This window comes from Thermobia domestica, chromosome 13 (assembly GCF_964235325.1).
Source record: "Thermobia domestica chromosome 13, izTheDome1.hap1.1, whole genome shotgun sequence".
In the NCBI taxonomy this organism is placed as follows: Eukaryota; Metazoa; Arthropoda; class Insecta; order Zygentoma; family Lepismatidae; genus Thermobia; species Thermobia domestica.
Window position 1 is genome coordinate 140374719 of NC_137466.1, and position 15808 is coordinate 140390526.

A 15808-nucleotide genomic window follows, 5' to 3' on the forward strand; every position below is an offset into this window, starting at 1 on the left:
ACATGTTTCATATTTTTCTTTAAAAGAATGATTAGGAGGGGCACGGACCCCTCCAAACCTTTGATCACGAAATATCAAAAATGCTAATAACAGTATGTCAGATGTATCTAAAGGACATGAAGAATTGCAACGAAATTTTTATGTAGGGACAATACGCAAAAAAATAAACGAAAACGTTTTTTTTAAAATTTTCTGCAGAAAAACTGTTTTAGAGGCAAAAGCCCCCACCCAAAATTTTGAAAGTTGACGCCCAAAAGGCAAAAACAAATGGACCGAAGTGGACGAAATCGTGCACAGATATTGTAGACGTAAAATGTGAAAATATGTGTTTCGTATTTTCCTGAAAAAAAAAATGGTTAGGTGAGGCACGAACCCCTGCAACCTTTGATCATGAAATATCAAAAGTGCTAATAACAGTATATCAGAAGTGCCTAAAGGACATGAAGAAATGCAACGAAATTTTGTGTAGTAACAATACGCAAATGATAAACGAAAACGAGTTTTTTTTTTATTTTCCACGGGAAAACGGTTTTAGGGGCAAAAATAACTACCCAAAATTTTGAAATTTGACACCAGAAAGGCAAGAAGGAGTTAACCAAAGTGAATGAAACTGTGTACAGATATTGTAGATGTAAAATGAGGGAATATGTGTTTCATATTTTCCTGAAAAATAAAACGGTTGGGTGGGCCACAGACCTTCTAAACCGTTGATTACGAAATATCAAAAGTGCAAATAAGTATACGCCAGAAGTTTCTAAAGGATATGGAATATTGCAACGAAACTTTATGTATTGACAATTTACAAAAATAAATAAATAAAACGTGTTTTAATTTGTGCAGAAAAACAGTGTGGGGCTTTGGGCCCCTCCGAAAAAAGTAAATATTACCGTAATAGCGCAGGAAGGAGTGGACCGAAGAAAATGAAATTGTGTGTAGATATTGTATATGTAAAATAAGGCCTTTCATGTTTCTCAAGTGTCCCTATCCGATTTACTTGAAATTTGACACATCAACAGCAAACACGAAATAAATCGACACGTGTTTTTGTTTAAGTGTTAAATTACTGTAAGGGTTAAATACGCCTCCTGAAGTAATATAAAATACGCTATACTGTTTTTGTGTACTGTTGATGTGCCAAATTTGAAGAAATCGGAGGGGACATTTGTGAAACACACACACACACACACACACACAATGTCTACACACAATTTCGTTCGCTTCGGTCCACTCCTTCCGCCACCCAACGTCTCGGTCCACAGAGCAGGTTTTTTTCGTTTCTGGAAAATACGAAGCACGTATTCCCTCATTTTACCTCTACAATATCTGGTACAATTTCATTCACTTAGATCCACTTCTTCTTGCCTTTCAGACGTCAAATTTCAAAATTTTGGGTGTGGGCTTTTGCCTCTAAAACCGTTTTTCGCAGAAAATAAAACAACCGCATTCGTTTACTTTTTGCGTATTGTCCCTACACAAAGTTTCCTTGCAATTCTTCACGTCCTTTAGACACATCTCACATACTGTTAGTGCCCCACCTAACCATTTTTTTTTTTTCAGGAAAATACGAAACCCGTATTCCATTATTTTACGTCTACAATATCTGTGCACAATTTCGTTCACTTCGGTCCACTTGATTTTGCCTTTTGAGCATCAACTTTCGAAGATTTGGGTGGGGGCTTTTGCCCCTAAAACCATTTTTTCGCAAAAAAAAAAAAAAAAAAAAGAAAGAAAGAAATATTCGTTTATTTTGTGTGTAATACAATATTTACCTGCCAAATTTTATCAAAATCGGACTACTACACTTGATATATGTTACTTATCAGTCACGAATGATACCATTCATAGGGTGTTATCGATGACTCACTGGGTAACATGTAACGTAGGGTTCAAGCTTTACGAGCTGCAAAAAGGTTGTACCAAGTACTCTTAAATCATTTTTTTTCTTCAGTGCACTGGTATTTAAAAATGAAATAAAATATTTCAGTCTTACGTCCCTCGGAGGAAACGGGAGAATCCACGCACACGGTGTTTGTCCACTTCTCAGACCACTTGGCAAGAGTTGGGATCGAACCAGGGACCCCATGCACAGAGGCGAACACTCTACCTCTGAGCCACCATGCATTGGTATTTAGAAATGGAAACAGACATAGCCTATAGTCCGAGTGTCTTACTTATATCAGGATAGTGTATTTCAAAACAATGAAAATGGCGTAAAGGCGTTTTTTTTAATATGCATAACTGAGTCCTTAAATATTCTCAGTAGTATCTACTCGTTCGTTTTCAAGACTTATTAAATTTCAAGCCACGATGGATTTCTACCTTAATCACCGTATCACCTTGGAATATAGAAAAAAAATATCATTAGACATTGTAATCGTTTTAAATTTGATGAATTTGTGATATTACATTTTTCTCCGCACACCTTTGAACTAATATATCTATTGGAAGAAGCAATTCCATGTACTATTGTAAATATTTAACAATAGCTATGAATTTTAGACACGTAACATAATTGAAGGACGAATACTCTTGCGTAATAGCAGATGTCAATCTTACGTCAATAAGTATAGGCAATAATAAACATGATAAAAAAAAAGTTTGGAGCGTCAGTGTATACCACGTCAAGGAATTTGGTTCGTCACAGTGTACACAACACGAAAATTGAGGATTGAATTTTTTAACGTTTCTGCAATGTTTGAGCGAATTCCCCTAATTTTTTAACGGCTCTACAATGTTTGAGCAAATTGTCTTCTGAATATTGCAATTACTATCATCTTTCATTTCCCATTCAAACACGTCATTATTGCCATGGCAACCGATTTTTATTGTATTAAAGATTTATAATGAATATATAAGATTAATATTGAAACCGGAAATAATAGTAGATTCCTAACATTTCCGGTTGTAGTAGAGAGATTAGCGTGGAGATGGAAAGAGTGGTGAGACGCTTAATTGATTGCAGAAAACAGCTTCTATCTATTACAGACTTTACACTATATTAAAAGTGAAAGTGCTTGATTTCTTCTACTATTTTTAATTTGATGTGGTTTGATTTTTAGTTCAGCACCACTTCAACAGCGAGACTATATGAAACGTGGATCTACAACTTAAGGTGGGATTCCAACAACATGAGCTTCGGCAGGGAATCGAACACTGGTCTCCTAGGCCAAAGACGCGTGCGCTAACCGCTTAGCCACGCAGCAGCTCTACTTCCAATTTGAATAGAGAGTTAAGAGAAGATGGATTCTTAGAACACTTAATCGATTGCAGGAAATCCCTTTCAGTCATCTACAACAAATTTTTACTCTGTAGTGAACAAGGTTAAAGCTAGAAATGGTTTATTTCTAACACTTCTGGAGGATGGATGATCTTCATAAACAAAGCCCATTCTTAACTTTTGATACCTGTCAAAATTGGTGGTGATTCATCAAGTGTTTGTTGAAATTTTGTTTCTCCGGAAGAATATACGGACAGAATAAATGTATAAAAATTTTAGGTAAACCAAATTCCTTAAGTATTATTGAAAAACGGAACACTTCCTAACGCGTTTGGAGATACTTATAATATTTATCTGGTAGTTATGCGTTATGTAGGCCCTGTAAAATAGATTTTCATTTTGTAATAAGACTGTAAATGATGTGTGGATTGTAGCACGCACAGCACCTTCATTCTTTCTTCCCAAAATTACACAAAACACAAAACTTCATGCAGTGATTTTCAGGTACCTTTTTTTATTTTGAGATTATTATTATTATTATTATTATTATTATTATTATTATTATTATTATTATTATTATTATTATTTTAACTTTTATATATTTATGAATAGAATATAATAAATTCTTTGCTTTTACACTTAACAGTTATTTCATTTCGATTAAGGAGACGGATGATTACTTGCAAATGAATATTATGAAGTGATGGAATGATCATATATAATTATATAGCATTAAACGATGGTGTCCGCGAGAAAGCGTTATTTTAGACTATAAACACACACAACCTGAGATCGAACCAGGATACCTTACACTAGAATTAAACGCTCTACTACTTTGTTTATTTTTTATTTCCCTTTACGTTCGCCCCAACCGGGATACTTTTCTTCAAGGTATCCTAATCCATTTTTCTATTTAATCCAGTACGAAAGGGATGAACACAGAAACTTCGAGGACAGTTAAAAATACACCAATGTTCTGCAGAAGGACTCGATCCCATAATGAGTTTCGCCTCACGATCAACAGCCTAACGTCTCAGATTCCTGGACTACACGAATGCACGTAAACCAGTGAGCCATCTTTTTCATACATTTATGTCACATAGGTTAAACACAACTGTACCAAGTAAAAATTATAGCTAACTAGTAACGAAACGATAACAAGTGGAATAGAAGCGCAAAAAATCTCGAGAAGAATTGTGAGTCAAAATTGTTTGTCCTCTATAAGGGATCACATAAGAATGGAATCTAGTTTATGACTCCGTGTAAGACGCACGGTTTACTAATGATCCAATGTGGTTTGAAAGAAATTGTTTATGTATTATAATACTTACTACCTTAGTTTTTATGCTATAGTAACGCTGAATCAACATGTCAAATAGTGTTCTCATGTGGTATAATAGAGTGGTTCCCAACCAGCATGTGGCGAAGTCTCGTATGATGTCTCGCGAAGTTTTAGAAGTTAAAAATAATGAAAGATTTAAAGATTTGTTGAATTAATTTTGAGACAGAACTCTACCAGCGAACGTCTTCAGCGACAGAAATAATACTCAGAGACACAACTATAGAAACTTTTTGGTTTATACCTAGGTATTTTATAATTTATATTACTATATTAATTTTTTAAAAAAATCGAACAAGTGTGTCAAGATATATTGAATGTTCGTTAAAGTGTATCGTAAGTCAAAACAGGTTGGGAACCATTGGTATAATAGAAAAGTCGTTGAAATTGTGTGAAAAAAAATGTGTAGATCTGCTAAGCCTCTCTACGATAAATACATGGAAACTTACCTCCTAAAAGATTGCTGGGGGATAAGTCTAAAAGAAGTAAGAATATTTACGGACTTGAAAATTACTTAAATAGTAATCTTTCCAACGGAAACATGCGAGTTTCGGGCATTCTGATCTCTCATGTCTTCCCATTAGTACACTCTTGTATTACAGACAATTATTGAAAGTAATATTGACAGAGAACATCTATATTATTAATTTTATTTGATTTAATGAGTATTTAGGTAATGGACTTAGGCACTAACATGTTCAACAGAAAGTAAACTTGTGTTGTATACAAATTCCTTGGAACTTAATTGTGTTCACTTTCCCTTGAAAGTTCATCAACATGTTCTAAATGTAATGAGATGGAAACAGTGATCCAATTGGGCTGGTATGAGCCGATATGATATACCTGTAGTAAATTAGGGTAACAGATAAGTGTGTTTAGTTTCAAATGTAAAACTTCTGTAGACCTCCAAACTATGCGAATTCAGTAATCAAACTTTAAGTAGTAGGTACATCTATAATTTCTAAATTCAACAGAGGGCCGTTGTGGCTCAGTGGTAGAACGTTCACCTCTGGTGCGTGGGGTCCCTGGCTCGATCCCAGTTCGCAGCAATTGAACTTTGTGGTAGATAACCACCGTGTGCGTGGGTATTTTCGGGGTTCTCCCGTTTCCTCCCACGTTCTTCATTCCATCATTTCATTCTTTTCTCATCATCACGCCTTTAGCCTAGTTGGCATAATCATGGGACGTAAAACTGAAATATTTCATTTCATTTCATTTTGGTTTCAACAGAGTGTGACAGTTGCATCATTACCATTTTTACTTAATTTTTAAATAAATCTTTTAAATTCAATTTTGCGTATAATTATGAACATTAGTGCATATAATTTTCATTTTCATTTTTGTTTGTTTAAAGAGCAAAAGGACATTCTCTTTATTTTCCCTTACTATCCGAGAGGTAAGATGTTTTATTTTTTTTTTTTCTGTATACCTGTCCGTGCGGCGAGGACAGTTGAAAGACCCTTCCATTGTCTCTCAATACCACTGCCTAAGCCACATACGTAGACCACACACAGCAGAGTTCCCGGCGTGAACGCAAGAAAGAAGAACAAAACAGCTTTTAGCATCTTTTTGTGAAATTGAAAAAAATAATAAAGTCCTAACACGTTGAATAGAATCCAAGTAGAAATATAATCTCTGCGAATTTGTCAAAATCACAGCATAGACCATATGTCGCCACTCAGAACCAAGATAAAATTTTAACATAGAACTGTGAAATGGTCCAAAACCACGCACGAGACGACTAGGAGCCAAATCAACTCTCATAAAAATTTTCGATATAACATGTGAAATTTGAAGGAAGCACGTACGTTAGAGAAACGACGCCAGAACACCGTAACTAGGCGGAGACCAAGAGAATCAAAATTTAGGACACCAAAATAAGTTAACGAATAAGAGAGCAGAGACGAAATCGAAGACACCGTTAGAGGCGTATCCAAAAAGTTCGGCAGGTTAAAAATTCAAAACTCCAAGTCAGTCGTAAAATAATTCTTCACCGGGAAACAGCGTACCACCGCAACACAACAACATACCCGGAACTTACACACACACTACATTCATAATCAAAAGTTAAGTTCACAATAACAATGTGCGGCTAAACTTACCGAAGCCGAGTGTACGAAATTACAATCTTTCCTTAGCATAGTAACCTACACATTGATCTTCTTCAAAATATATTTATATATATAAACATATATATATATAAACTTTGTAACGCTGCTAATATATATATATATATAGATCGCGAAACGCCTACAAACATTGTTTTTGAGTGACAGAGTTTCGTACTTATAAATATAATCACGGGCTATTACAGACAATTAGAATAACCTACATACGCACCGAAAGCACTTGAACTAGTTTTAATCATACATAATCAGTTTTGAAGTATTATACACAATGCTTAAAAACAATAAACACTGTTTATCCGTGTAACACTACACTTTTAACACCGAGAGTGATGTTGGTGCAGTGTGACGTCTGAAAGTGCTTTTAGTGAGAGTGCATCCTATCAGAAATGGACCAACAGAAGCCCCACCTTGATGGATCAGGAGACGCCCAAGAGCGACGCCCCTTCCAGTTTGAGAGGAGGACGCAGCGGGAATCGAAGAGAGGAACTCCGAATCCAGGACACTTCTCACGAAAGAAGGAAGCCAGTAAACGCAGGGATATCTGTATGTGTGTGGTGAGCTTGGTGGTGAGAGCAGTGTGTACGGCGAAAGGTAGGACCCATCCAAATTATTTTTTGTTGATTCCAAAAGGGAAATTTTCGTCATTGAATAAAATGCAAGACGTTCGCGATATAAAGTCGGAACTATTTGAAAACTGTTAATGTATTTACACCGCGTGGAGAAAAGATTTTCCAACTCGAACTGTAATTGCTAAACAATTAGATTTTTTTTTCTTTCTTTTTGAGCAAGGCTTATTAAAAATAGAGATACTTTTTAAAATGATACTTCTATATATATATATTCTGTGACTTTAGTGAATATGTCGTTGTTTTTATTAAGGAGATAGTAGTTTAGGCCATTACTCTATTTGTCACTTAGATTTTTTTGATAACATATAAAGAAAGTTAATTTAAAAGTAGATCGAATGACAGGTTGTAGACCTTTAACGATGAAAGAAGTATTTACTTTAACATATGGAAATTTGTATGAAGTAAAAATGCATCATCTGCGCTATGTACATGTAATATGAGAACTTTAAGATAATTTTGAACAAGACATAATAGATATTCCTAGAAAATATATTCAAGACATTGCTTCAATTGTCCAAAGATTATAGTGTTTGTAAAGTAATTTTGCATAGAAGTGAACGTACTAAATGAGTCTATTTCGATCTATATACTAGTAAAACTCTAATAAATAATATTGTAATGAGTCATCAAAAATATGTTACGTAAGAGAGCTAAAGGATTAATTAGTAACTATGATGTATATGCGACCAGTCTCGCAATTAATCATTTTCTTGGTTGGAGATACGTAATCCATAAATAAAGCGGAACCGACATTAGTACAGTCACGTAGAATACAGATGAAAAATACGAAGTAGGCTAAGTAAAGCCGCAATTATTACGTCAGTCTGATCCTCTAACAATCGAGCGATCAGACGTTTATGCGCATAAACTAGACGAACAAACTAGAGGAATACATGAAAATGTCCGGCCGTATACCAATCCTATTAATGATAAAGAGAAAAATCACGAAAAACTCAATATATTCAGATTAAAAATCTCGAGAGACGTCTTGACATTTATTATTAATATTCATATGTTACTTGATTTTTATGTATGTATGCATGTATTTACTTATGATTTTATATATATATATATATATATCTATATATGTTTGTGTCTATTAATTTTTCTACTTGTGTTAATATGAATATATATATGTAGCCTTTATGCGTAACGAAATGGTAATGCTACGCTCATTGATTTTATGTATTTGATAGTGTATGCTTGTTAGGTAAATGTCAAAGTGCATATTTAGTGCACTTATTCTCATTCTCAGTTATTAATTTAAATAATTAGAAATGGTTAGCAGTCAGGCAGTAGGTTTATTTAACTCCTTTAGATCATTCTATGTTTCTTTCATACTTCCCACAAATCTCAACTCAAAGTCATGACTTGTTTCTCGATTTATTTTATTTCAATTCAAGTTATTTCAACTCATTTCCACTTACTTCAACTAGATTAACTTATTTTAAATCATTTCAATACTTAGTTTTCACCCGAATAAAATATAGGTTGTTATATTCAAAATTCCGTCCAGCTATGTAATATCTTAATCTCGTAAGTATTAAAAAGGTTATGGTCAAAACATATCAGCTGATCAACGTGAACTATATACTTAGCATGCGATGTCAAATAATTAGGTATTTTTCAAATGCAAAATTGTAATTTAACCAGTTTGGTATGATATCTATGTAAATCAGGAAAGCTCTATATAGAATGTAAACAATGTAAGATTGCATCTAGCATTGGTTATAAACATCAAATTCCACAGTTTGTTTATTTGTGTCAGGTTAATGATAACAATTCATTCACTACATAGTTCAAGAAAGAAAGCCCCGAGGTAATTTACTTAAATTGATTTCTTTTTGTGTTAAGGCCTTATGCCTTATTCTGAACATTTGTTGTCAGAAAACCCAAAATTCAATATTAACCTTCAGCTTGCTTAATTTTTTTTTTAGAAAACATTTTTTTTGTTATTGTTTTCATTTGCTCATTAAAACTTTTATTACATTGTTAATCAAATTCGTAATCTTTTTCTTTCATAAACAAGTTGTATCCCTAACCTTAAGCATAACATTGGTTTCCAAAGGATCTGTTAGGCAAATTAGGCAATATAAGCATTTCTCGATTCTAGTGGGGATTAGACTGATTTTCAGAATTTTCAACTAAATTCTAAATTCTAGATATTCGTTTATTTTCTGGTTTTATTCTTCTTACTACTATTATTATTCAGTCCACTTGGAAAGTGAGAGTCAGTCTAGTTCGTTCACACAAACCAAACATTAGAGCAAAATTCTCTTTCAGCGTTGCAGCACGTGAATTCAGGATACGTATGCGAATAATATCAAGTTTTATTTGCTTACACGGTTTTAGAGGGATCTTGTTTCCCTAAAGCCCTGGGACACCGCGGGGAGATAGGATTTCCTAACCGTGAGATCAATCCTTATCGAGTCACAAACCATTTTAGTTCGAGGAACGGAGACTTTAACGGTGGTGCACAGGGAATAAATAGGGACAGACGGAATATGAACCCAAAACCCGCCATCTCAATTTTTTTTCTTTTTATTATTACAAAACCTGGCGCTACAAGCGATCACCACCGGGATCTTTCTCTTTTCATTTTTCAAATTTTACAAGAGGAATAAGACAAAAGACAACCTGTTCCTCGGACGCTGAATTTATACTAAAAAGCCATTAGTATAATATCTTACTGCTTTTGCTCTACAGGTAAATATTGAAACTTGAAGTGCAAATTACTACCTATTATTTTCGGTGGCAATAGATAAATAAAATCAGAGATGACAAATATTTTACGGCACTGAATCCATACCAGAAAACTGCTTGTCGCTATCTATTTTCGTTTTATCCGTTATGCAACTAGTGTTGTAAAAAAAAAAAAAAAAAAAAAAAAAAAAAAAAAAAAGCAAACGAAAGAAAGAAAGAAAGAAAGAAAAAGAAAAAGAAAAAAATCTGCTTGAACAGCTACACAAAAGCCATTCTTGTGACGCTGAACCCATGTGAGAAAGCGGTTTCTTGCTATCCCTTATCGTTTCTGCTTTAAGGAGATGAATACTGAAACAAGAAGCAGTAAATTTATAACACTTTGGAAAACCTTTGAGTTTAACGTCCCATGATTATGCTTGTTAGGCTAAGGAATATGATGATTAAAGCAAGTGGATACGACCCAAAAAAAACTATGAATTCATCACTAATATTGGTCATTTTTGATCATTTTTGTATGTACCCGCTATTCAAGTTGCGAGACCAGTGGGGACACTCGGTCGAAAAAGTGGAAAAGCTTTTTCAGGTCAGCCATCCCCTGCATGAGGTTTTCCTCATTCACACCAGGCAAATGCCGGGGTGGTACCGAGGAACGTCATCCCTCAAACGTGATGGCCATAGATACCGAAAGCCCAGAAATCTAAATCCTAAATCCCAAGTTGCAGGGGTGAATTTGAATTTAAATGGCATCAGAAGTGTCACTGTTCGTCTCAGTGGTACCGATAAAGTATGAATTCGACACTAATATCGATCATTTTCGATCATTTTTAAATATCTCGCCTTCCCTTAAGTTGCACCGTCATAATGAAATGATAAGAACCATCCCAGGTCTGAAGCTCATCTATTTTGAAAATTTCAACGAAATCGGTCGAGTTGTTCAAGAGTTATTAAGTCACAAACATAGTGATTTTCATCTTTACGCAGTTATGTAGATTTACAATAATCTGGACATGAATCCTTTAAGGAGCTTCAAATAGAGATCTGAAGAGATTAAATATGCCGAAATTGACAAAAAAAAAAAAAAAAAAGTGGAATTGATTCTCTTGTGTACTGAACACGCCATATAATACGTTAAGCTTCAGCGTAACTTTGCATCCGGAGGAATCTCGCCCAACTAGCAATCAACCCAGGTTGTTCCACACTGGATACGCTTAGATTAATGATATAGTCACGAAGGTTGTCTAAACTTGCACCCGGTAATCAGTAAAACTGTTAGACTAGACTACAAACCTGCTTCAATAAAACAAACAGAACACTATTTAATATAAATATCTTTCGATAATAAATTGGTAGGAAATATGCACCAAAATATAACATAAAAGCACTAAGCAGGGATCACGTGATGAGCACAGTACACCTAAGATTATGTAACCTCGCGCTTGCTTTCTCCTACACTGAACGGAGATGGAATCCTGTTTCAAATTATATACTCTGCCGTTTGACGTCCTTCAGATGTCACAAGACTACTTGAATCATCTTTTGCTTATACAGCCTTATCGACTCTCTATGATCTGACGTATTTTATCTGCGATAACTGTTTTCAACAAGAAGCTATTTAACTTCTGGCGAATCAAGAAAATAAAAATGGCAAAACTTACTTTGAAATGCGGTGCTAAATTTGCATGTGTATGTTTACAAATATAGAGTACGTAGTCGTTGATATTTCATACGTCTTTGTGCGAATTCGTGGAAAACGTCCAAATTAATACTCTTGTCATTTCCCAGAAACAACTTCTGTAGAATTCCACTTGTGATAGTATTCATCAAAACTCATGGTGATGTAATTAAGCTATAAAGTGCAATAATCATTTAATTTAGCATAGTTTGTACTCGTGTTTCTGTTTATTGATGCGAAATTAAATGAATTTTTTATTTGATGTCCTACACTTATGCCTTCTAGGCAAAAGCAAGAACGATTAATAATACAGGGTGGCCACAAAGTATCGTTATCCCTGAAAAAAGGTAACACAAACCACTAAACGTACGTAAATAACTACACGGAAAGAACTGAATGACATGAACAACAATTCTTTCGAGAAGCTTTATTGAGATAGGAAAGATTAAGTATGCAAAGGATCAGTCTGTCTACAGTCATTCTCATGACAAGGTATAATACGCCGCCAGGTCCTCTCCGACATTTTGCGGAGCATTGCAGGTGTAATTCGAATGAAAGCTTGTTTCGCAGCTTCTGTCAGCTCGGCAGTGCTATAGTAACGATTTTGTGCAACGATGCTCTTTATGAAGGGTTACGGGACTTTGTAGCCATCCTAATAATATGTATATGACGATCGGTGAAATGATGAGAAGGCGAATCCAGGTTAATGAAGACTATGGGACAAGAAATAAAATTTTCCCGCCTTATCTTGTAAATTTTGTAGAAGCCTTGTCTCGTCTCGATTCGGATAGGATACATTTTGATCTCGTCTCGTTTTGTAAATTTATATACTTCACTTTTGGAGTAGTGTTGATAGAATTTTGTATTTAGGAAATTCGAATGGTATAATAACTGTTGAAATACTAGCATTAGTTAAAAATGACATGTATTAATGTTCATACCCAAATGCAGGCGCGGATCCAAGGCAAGGACTGTAGGGGATATAGCCCCCCCCCTTGAAGCTCAGGTATACACTGGATAAAATGTTTTTCAATCCTATTTTCTTTACACTGAATAAAGCGGCAAACTATGGGTTAGCCTCTCCCTTGATCATATTCTGGATATGAGGCTGCCCAAATGAACATACATTCGTTCACATTATAGTACTACAAGCAAGTGCGCCGATCCTGGGGGTGCAGAAGGGGCCAGGGCCCCCCAAACCTCATTTGGGCTCCTATTGTATTTATGAATATAGAATATTTGGCATAATTTGAGTGCAATTTGTCTTAAAATCTTGATATATGTATGCCTTCTACATCTGAATGGGCCCCCAAATTTACAGAGAAATCGGCGCCCATGACTACAAGTAATTATTTTTAACAAGACAAAATTTCGGAGTACACAGCATAAATGGAATGCAAATATACTGGCTAAGCTTCTGTACCATAACTCAAAAATTTAAAATTAAAGAAATAAAAATTAAAATAAATTGTATATTATAAATTTTGTTATATCAATTGCAAAAGGAATAGTAAATTTGTACCTCAATTAAAGAGTGAAATTAAACTAGTGGTTGCAATTTTTTATTGTCATGACAATATTTTATTAATGAAACGACTGACTTACAATGGTAATATAGTGGATATTTTTGTAACAATATAAATTATTTAACAGTGAACATCCAAGAGTACTGAATACAGATTATCAGATTAGTATGTTAGATTAATTGTATAACAGATTATTATAATTTTATTCAATGCTTAACCAAACGGAAATAAGCTAAATATTTAAACATTTAAATCTGTCTGTCACTTTCAGAGACCTCCTAATTTCATGTCACATGCAAAATAGACAGTTAAAGTTCTTTGTAGTCATACATTACCTCATTGCATATTTTGCTTGGTCTTGGCAATGGTCTTTCTTGCGGCATTTGTAATTTCGTATAGACCATTTTATTGCGATGCTGGATGCAGGACCCAGAATGCAGAATGCAGAATTTAAAATGCAGAATTCAGAATAAATTTTTAGTTGCAAACTTAGTCATTTTATATGGACTATTGTCCTTGTTTACTTTAATTATTTTTCCTTTTTATTTTGCCAAAAGCCAACATAAAAATTTACAAAATTTTAGGAAAGTCCTAATTACATTTCCTAACAAAATATTGTTGTTATCTAATGATGTAAAAATAAGTATTTTTAAATTTTAATTTACCCTGAGGTTTGCTTTCATCTTTTTTATAATTTTATCCAAATTGTTAATTACTACTGACAAGCAATGTTATTTGACTACAGGTGATTTTTAACTATTTTGCTTCTGCTTCCAACAATTTCTTGATTACAAGTACTGTCCTTGTGAGTTTTTAAAAATAATGTGATGCATGTATCCAAAAGTTAAAATATTACAAAAAACTTAGTTCCATCTTCACCTACCAAATTGCCATTATAATTTTTATAAAAAAATAAGTTTTTAAATTCTCAATTCATAGTTTCATTACACTTCTGAGCTCTTACAGGTTTAAGATACAGAAATAATAATACAATTAATCAAACAAAAGTACTCCATTAGAAATGAATTCATGTAGAAAGAAGGCTGCCTTTTCAAATGGAAATAATTTGTATATGGTCAGTTGCACCAATCGGAGATTATGGTTAAATAAGGTACGGTAATCCCTTAACTATTTTCAACGAACTTAAAAAGTTCGTTACTGAACTCTCTATTTCTGTGTGTCTGTCTGACCGTCTGTCTGTTATTTGCGATTTTTTTTCAATTTTGAACCGTGTATTTGATAGAGCATCAAAAACTATTAGAGAAAGTGATTAGATTTTTGGCGTCACTCTTACTGTTCCCGAGATATTGGCCAAAAAATGGCCAACTTCCAGATATTTAAGTAGCCATATCTCTGTAACCGTAAGTCATAGAGAGAACATGTTGGTGTTGTTCATTACCTAAGAGGATGGTGAACATTTTGGTACCAAATAGTCATTGATAGCCACTGGTTTGGCCAATGGCCAATTGTATAGTGACCACCAATTAATATCGGCACCAACATGCTTACCATCCTCTTATGTATTGACTAATGCCAATATTATCTCTCTATAGCTTACCGTTCACGTGATATTGGCCAAAAATGGCCAATTTCTAGATATTTTAGAAGCCATAGCTCGGGAATCATAAGTTGTAGAGAGATGATATTGATGTCAATCAATACCTAAGAAGATGGTGAACATTTTGGTACCAAATAGTAACCGATGGTCACTGTCCAACTGGCCACTGGTTTGGCCAATAGCCAGTTGCCCAGTGGCCACCAATTAAAATCGGTATCAAAATGTTTACCTTCCTCTTAGGTATTGATTAACACCAATATCATCTCTCTATGACTTACCGTTTACTTGGCCAATTTCTAGATATTTAAGGAGCAGTAGCTCGGGAACCATTAGTTGTAGAGAGATGATATTGATGTTGACCAATACCTAAGAGGATCGAAAAGATTTTGGTACGAAATAGTAACCGGTGGCCACTGTCCAACTGAACCACTGGTTTGGACAATGGCCACCAACTAATATCGGTACCAAAATTTTTACCATTCCCTTACGTATTGATTAACACCAATGTCATCTCTCCATGACTTACAGTTCTCGTGATATTGGCAAAAAAAATGGCCAATTTCTAGATATTTAATGAGCCATAGTTCGGGAACCATAAGTTGTAGAGAGATGATATTGATGTTGATAAATACCTAAGAGGATGGAAAACATTTTGGTACCAAATAGTAACAGGTGGCCACTGTCCAACTGGCCACTGGTTTGGCCAATGGCCAGTTGGCCAGTGGCCACTAATTGATATCGGTACCAAATTGTTTACCCTCCTCTTAGGTATTGATTAACACCAATGCAATCTCTCTATGACTTACCGTTCCCTTGATATTGTCCAAAAGTGGCCAATTTCTAGATATTTAATGAGCCGTAGCTCGGGAACCATAAGTTGTAGAGAGATGATATTGATGTTGATAAATACCTAAGAGAATGAAAAATATTTTGGTATGAAATAGTAACCGGTGGCCACTGTCCAACTGGCCATTGGTTTATCCAATGGCCAGTTGGCCAGTGGCCACCAACTAATATTGGTACTAAAATTTTTAT

At 34.6% G+C, this 15808-nt stretch overlaps 2 protein-coding genes across 3 annotated transcripts in view; one reads left to right on the plus strand and one right to left on the minus strand.

The window, feature by feature from the left end:
• Nucleotides 1–11504, minus strand: part of LOC145668593 (cytochrome P450 6k1-like) — a 47868-nt gene extending 36364 nt beyond the window's left edge. The window contains exon 1 of one of the 2 annotated variants that reach the window (XM_081736611.1): nt 11379–11504. The gene's annotated coding sequence lies outside the window, so the exon portion shown is untranslated. Of the gene's footprint in view, nt 1–11304 lie in introns of both variants that reach the window. The other variant, XM_081736610.1, reaches the window with a different exon arrangement.
• LOC145668594 (cytochrome P450 6k1-like) overlaps nt 1–15808 on the plus strand; it is a 172579-nt gene that overhangs the window by 79432 nt on the left and 77339 nt on the right. The gene's annotated exons all lie outside the window — the stretch shown is intronic.